Source organism: Apium graveolens, chromosome 7 (assembly GCF_009905375.1).
Source record: "Apium graveolens cultivar Ventura chromosome 7, ASM990537v1, whole genome shotgun sequence".
NCBI classification, from domain to species: Eukaryota; Viridiplantae; Streptophyta; class Magnoliopsida; order Apiales; family Apiaceae; genus Apium; species Apium graveolens.
Window position 1 is genome coordinate 42,199,245 of NC_133653.1, and position 6,086 is coordinate 42,205,330.

The 6,086-nt window shown below is 37.0% G+C and overlaps 1 non-coding gene across 1 annotated transcript; it reads left to right on the forward strand.

The window, feature by feature from the left end:
- Positions 1-1,670: 1,670 nt before the first annotated feature.
- Positions 1,671-1,775, forward strand: LOC141675417 (small nucleolar RNA R71). The gene has a single exon (XR_012556071.1). It is a non-coding gene; the product is annotated as a small nucleolar RNA R71 (small nucleolar RNA).
- Positions 1,776-6,086: the final 4,311 nt, after the last annotated feature.

Consider the following 6,086-nt stretch of genomic DNA (forward strand, 5'->3'; position numbering starts at 1 on the left):
CTATCTGAATTCCCCAACAAGGCCATCTCTAAGGCATCAGACCTTAGCATTTGATTAAGTTCTGAATAACCACAGAATCGACCAACTCCACTTTTAAGCAATCCTCGTTTTCAGTCGAGAATTTCATGGCATTAAAAACATTGAACGTCACATCCTGATCTAGCACTCGCATAGTAAGCTCACCCTTCTGCACATCAATCAAGGTTCGTCCAGTAGCCAATAATGGTCTTTCCAAGATTATGGGAATCTTCTTATCCTCCTCGAAATCAAGAATTACAAAATTAGCGGGATAGATGAGTTTGTCCACCTTGACCAAGACATCCTTCACAATGCCTCATGGATATATAATAGAAAGATCTACCAACTGCAAGGTCATATAAGTAGGCTTTGGATCAGGTAAGTCCAACTTCTTGAAGATTGACAAGGGCATCAGATTGATGCTAGCTCCCAAGTCATATAAGCATTTGTCAAATGACACTTTTCCAATGGTACAAGGAATAGTGAAGCTTCCAGGGTCTTTAAGCTTCGGAGGCAACTTCTGTTGCAGCACAACACTGCATTACTCTGTAAGAGCAACTGTCTCTAAGTCATCAAGCTTCACTTTCCGAGAGAGAATACCTTTCATAAACTTCACATAACTAGGCATCTGTTCAAGAGCTTCAGCGAAAGGTATATTGATATGAAGTTTCTTGAACACCTCTAGAAACTTCTCAAACTGCTTATCCAGCTTTTTCTTCTGCAGCCTCTTAGGAAAAGGAGGTGGAGGATAGTTCTATGTGTCCCTTGTATTACCTACAGGAAGAGTGTGTTCCACAGTAGTATTCCTTGGTTCCACTTCTGCTTCCTTCTGCACTTCTTCTTCAGTCACAGCTTCTTCTTCCAAAACTTGAGATTTTTCGGGATTTGCAACCTTCCCAGACCTCAATGTAATTGCCTTAACCTGCTCTTTAGCTTCCTTCTTGCCTGGAAATTCAGTATCACTAGGGAGTGTACCAGGTTGACGATTTAGCAAAGCATGGGCAATTTGCCCAATTTGATTCTCCAAGGTCTTGATAGACACCACTTGGCTCTTGCACATGAGCCTCAACTCCTCCAATTCGGATTTTTTATTAGATTGTTGCAGCTGGAGTTCTTGTCTTGGTGCATATTGCGGTTGCTGAAAACCAGGAGGATTGTATTGCTTTGCTGCATACTGCTGATAAGGCTATTGAACCACATTCTGAGTATTGCTCCAGCTGAAGTTAGGATGATTGCGGTTGTTGGGATGATAGGTGGCTGGAACATGCTGCTGCGACCTCTAAAAGTTGCTCACAAACTGAGCTGTTCACTAGAAATAGCACACTGCACTATCTCATGGGCACCAGCACAAAGCTCACAGACACTAGTGATCTGATTAACTCCATATTAGCCAAAGAATCCACCTTCATCATCAAAGCCTTAAGCTGAGCAGATATAGCAGTAGCTGTATCTACCTCCAGAATTCCTGCTACCTTACCTTGAGGTAGTCTCTGAGTTGGGTTCTGGTATTCATTGGCAGCCATCAGCTCAATCAATTCATAAGCTTCATCGTAGCTTTTAGCCCATAAGGCTCCTCCTGATGCTGCATCAAGTATGGGTCTAGAATAGCACCCAATCCATTATAAAAGCAGTTAATAACCATCCAATCAGGCATCCTATGGCGAGGACACTTTCTAAGCATCTCTTTATAGCGATCCCAAGCCTCACATAAAGATTCTCCAGATTGCTGAGCAAATTGAGTAAGTGCATTTCTGATTGCAGCAGTCTTCGCCATAGGAAATAAATTAGTTAGGAAATTTTGAGCAAGATCCTCCCATTTGGTGATAGACCCTGGTGGTAGAGAATGTAACCATCACTTAGCTTTATCCCAGAGTGATAATGGGAAAAGCCTCAACTTAATAGCATCTTCTGAAACTCCATTGAACTTGAAAGTGTCGCAGATCTCGATGAAATCTCTGATGTGCATGTTGGGGTCTTCTATCGGAGAACCCCCAAACTGAACTGGTATCATCTGAATCGTGCTCAACTTGATCTCAAAGGTGTTAGCCCTGATGGCTGGTCGGACAATGCTAGACTGAATATCATTAATCTTCAGTTGGGAGTAATCCATCAAAGCCTTCGTATTCACTTATGGTTCTCTCATTACAATAAGAGCTTCTTCTTCAACTTTCTCCTCGATAAGAACTTCTTCAAAAACTTCCTTAGCTACTACAACTTCTTCCTCAGCTTGATCCAGTGTTCTCTTACGAGACCGAGAATGTGTATGCATACACGCTCGCTAGAGTACCTGAAATACAACAAGGAAACAAGTAAGTAACAATGTCCGAGTCAATGAACTTTAACGACCACTGATGACAGATACATAAACTAAAAATTAATACCGAGTACCCGGCAGCGGCGCCAAAAACTTGTTGGGACGAAAACACAAGTAATATAGAATTATTTCTAGTTCGTTCCCACAGAGACTGGTTTAGGTTAATTTCAATCAATGCACTTATGCAACAATGGTATGGTTATTATTCAATGCTAAGACGATTAACAAAGTGAGATTGTTTATAACTAAGATTATTAACTAACATGCAATTAACTACGAGAATTAAAAGGTTGATTTAATTATATAACACAAATATGGGATTCTAACTTCATTACTACTTCATTCAATAGCCTTTTTGTTCTCAACCTTAGCATGCAATGGTGATGATACTAATCAGATAACATGAAACTAGTAAACGCCAACTTTCGTTGTACGAATACCCTACTACTAGACATCCATAAAAGAGATAGAAGCTGAATAGACACCAATTAAACTGAGACCTTATATGTCTATAGAATTTGACAACATAACGGTTTAATGAACACGTTATCTATCATGATTACATAGGGCAAGTAAGATGGTTAAAATTACCTACGAATCATGCATATCAAATACTTGAACCTATGCTAGCATGGCAAGTTCTAAACCCCTGTATTCACTTTCACTTCAATAGAGATTAACACGCTATCTTATAAGTTCACGACACTCATAAAATGAATAAGCACAACGAATACTAGGTTATCATACAATCACCACACACTAAGGTATCAAAACATATTAACTAAATAAATCCATAAGTAAATCCGCTAGAACCTCACGATAACGATTAGCCCATAATCGGACTCATCATCAACGTGGGTTCCGATGAAAGCATGGTATAATAAATGTAGTCTTTATACTGAATAAATAATAAACCAAGTACGTAATAAGAGTATAGGTTCAACAACAAGAAATGTGCATCCAAGATTACAATTTTGAACAAAGAATCACAAGAATAAACTAGGTCTTCTTCGCCTTCATTGAATTGTGCTATAGGTCTTCTCGTCGATCTCTCCTTAAGCTCTGTTATATCTCCTCCTTTAAAAAACGATCTTAAGTTATCATTATATAGCAGCCCATGCAGATTAGAAGCCCAGAAATCATAATTGTAAGAGAATCAGGATTCTTTCATCCCGACCTGGCGTGACCGCGCATTTCACCAGCGCGGCCGCACTGACCTTCTATACTTCTGGCGCGGCCGTGCGCTAGCCCAACGTGGGCACACCGTCCTTTTAGAATAACTTCTGATTTTGCTTCTATTTAATTGCTGGTTCTTGAAGGTCTTTGCACAAGCGATCTTCATGACACCTTCCAAACACAATTTTAGCATCAAAGTAATGCTAAATCACCTGGATCCCAAATATATGCCTGCAATGCAAAAACACTACAATACACATCAAAAACACAAATAACTTGAGTACAAAACACCAATTCAAGCCTTTATAGGACGTACTAAGTGGACATAAATGCCACTTAACAGTGGTTCAGACAAATTCCAAGAGTCTGCAGTTTAGTAGGATAGGTTTGTTAAGGTTTATGTAAATCTTGTTTAACTGGATAACTCTCATCTTAAACAAACTCTATCTGATAAATTTAGTTTAAACTATTCAAACACTTATCTTTTACTAAGTTTATCTCTTTCAAAAAACTAACAGATTATTCTTTCAAAGACTTATTCAAATTGTTTTCAAATAAACTAGTTTTATATTATCTTATCCATCTGTTTGAACAATAAATCTATTAGATCTTGTGGCTATTTATACAACTCATGATTTCAGAATTGTGACTAATGCTTACACATCTAATCTTCTTTTGTAACACATTTCTTGTTCTCTATTCCTTCACTCGAATATCCAGTTGAACGAGATAATAGTTTGATTTGTAAATTTCATATCTTTACATTGTAACGTGTATTCATATCAATTTGTGTCGGGTTGTGGCAAAATTTGATTCCAGAAGGATAGCAAAAATAGTCAGAGGGCTAAGGTATAACAGGTGTGCTAGGTAGCAAGGTTTTCTAGGGAAATGGTTTCTTTCGGTGCTATCCATTTGTAATCAAGAAAAAGGTTGTAAGTTCTTTTATTGAAGTTGATATAATACATTCTCTATGTTAGTTGGCATATGGACTTGGATGTAGGCCATAAACTAGGATTAAGGGCCGAACGAAGTGAAAACTCCTGGTGTTTTTACATTATTCAATTTCCATATTACTATATTTATATTTTAGCATTTTACATTCTGTAGTTAATTGAGACTGTCTCATTGCATGTCTCATTCGTAAATGGTCTGTCCCATTTACATAAGAGACTGTCCCATTTGCCATATCAGTTAGATTATTGTTTATATCGATTGGGCTTTTTAAATTTCTTTAAGTATCAGAGCCACTCTTCTAACTCATCTAATAGATCGTCTACCAGATATAAATCTACTCAAGCCTCAGTTAATATTGTTTAGATATGTATTAAGAAATCAGATAGACATTTATATAAGATATGTGATACTAACCAACAAGGACCCAAGGTTAAGTGGGTACCTAAGAGATAAAGCAATTTTTACGGGTATGCTTGAAGGTCCATGTTCCAAGTAATAAATGGATAATCGATAGTGGATGTTCTCGCCATATGATCGGTGATAAATCCAAGTTTCTCTCACTCGTGTCTAAAGCGGGAGGCCTAGTCACACTTGTTGATTCTAACACTGTTCGTATCATTGGTAAAGTAATTATTGGTATTGATAGGTTTGCTATTTCTAATGCTCGTTTAGTTGATGGCTTAAAATATAATTTGATTAGCGTAAGTCAACTTACTGATGCTGGTCATAAAGTCAAATTTGATAAAGATATTTGTTATACTGGTATTAAAACTAATGAGTTTGCTTTAGTTGCCAAAAGAAAAGGGAATATCTTTGTTCTATATTTTGATGAACAACACGAAGAAATATGTCTTTTTACTATTCAAGATTAACATAATCTCTGACATAGGCGTCTTGGTCATGTACACATGGATTTGCTTCAAAAGATATCATCACATGGTCTTGTACGAGGACTACCAAAGCTTAAATATAAGAAGGTGGAACCTTGTTCGGCATGTCAGCTTGGAAAACAGGTTAAAACCTCCTTTATTGCTAAGAATCGAGTATCAACTACTGACCCTTTACAGCGACTCCATCTTGATCTTTTTGATCCTTAATGCTATGTAAGTATTGGCGGTAAGAATTATGCATTTGTTATAGTTGATGATTATTCTCGTTTTACTTGGGTATTATTTTTACGTACTAAAGATGAAGCTTTTGTTGAGTTTGAAGATCTTATTATTAACCTTGAGACTAAGTATTCCTTTAAGATCAAAACAATTTGTAGCGATTATGGAGGTGAATTCGAGAAGGATTTCATAATCTTCTGCAAATCAAGAGGGATTACTCATGAATTCTCAGCTCCTCGTACTCCTCAACGGAATGGAGTAGTATAACGCAAGAACTGGACACTACATGAAACTTCTAGAACTCTACTACATGAGAGTAAGTGTAATATCCGGGAAAAATTATGTGAATATTATATGTTAAATAAATAAATATTGTGTGTTTTATAAATTTAAAGTAATTGTTGCTATGATATGAGATGTTATAACTGTTATGTATGTTTCTGTACGGGCCAGAAAATTTTTCGGTTGATTAAAATATGTTTAAATTGCAATTATAAGAACTTATCTACAATCAG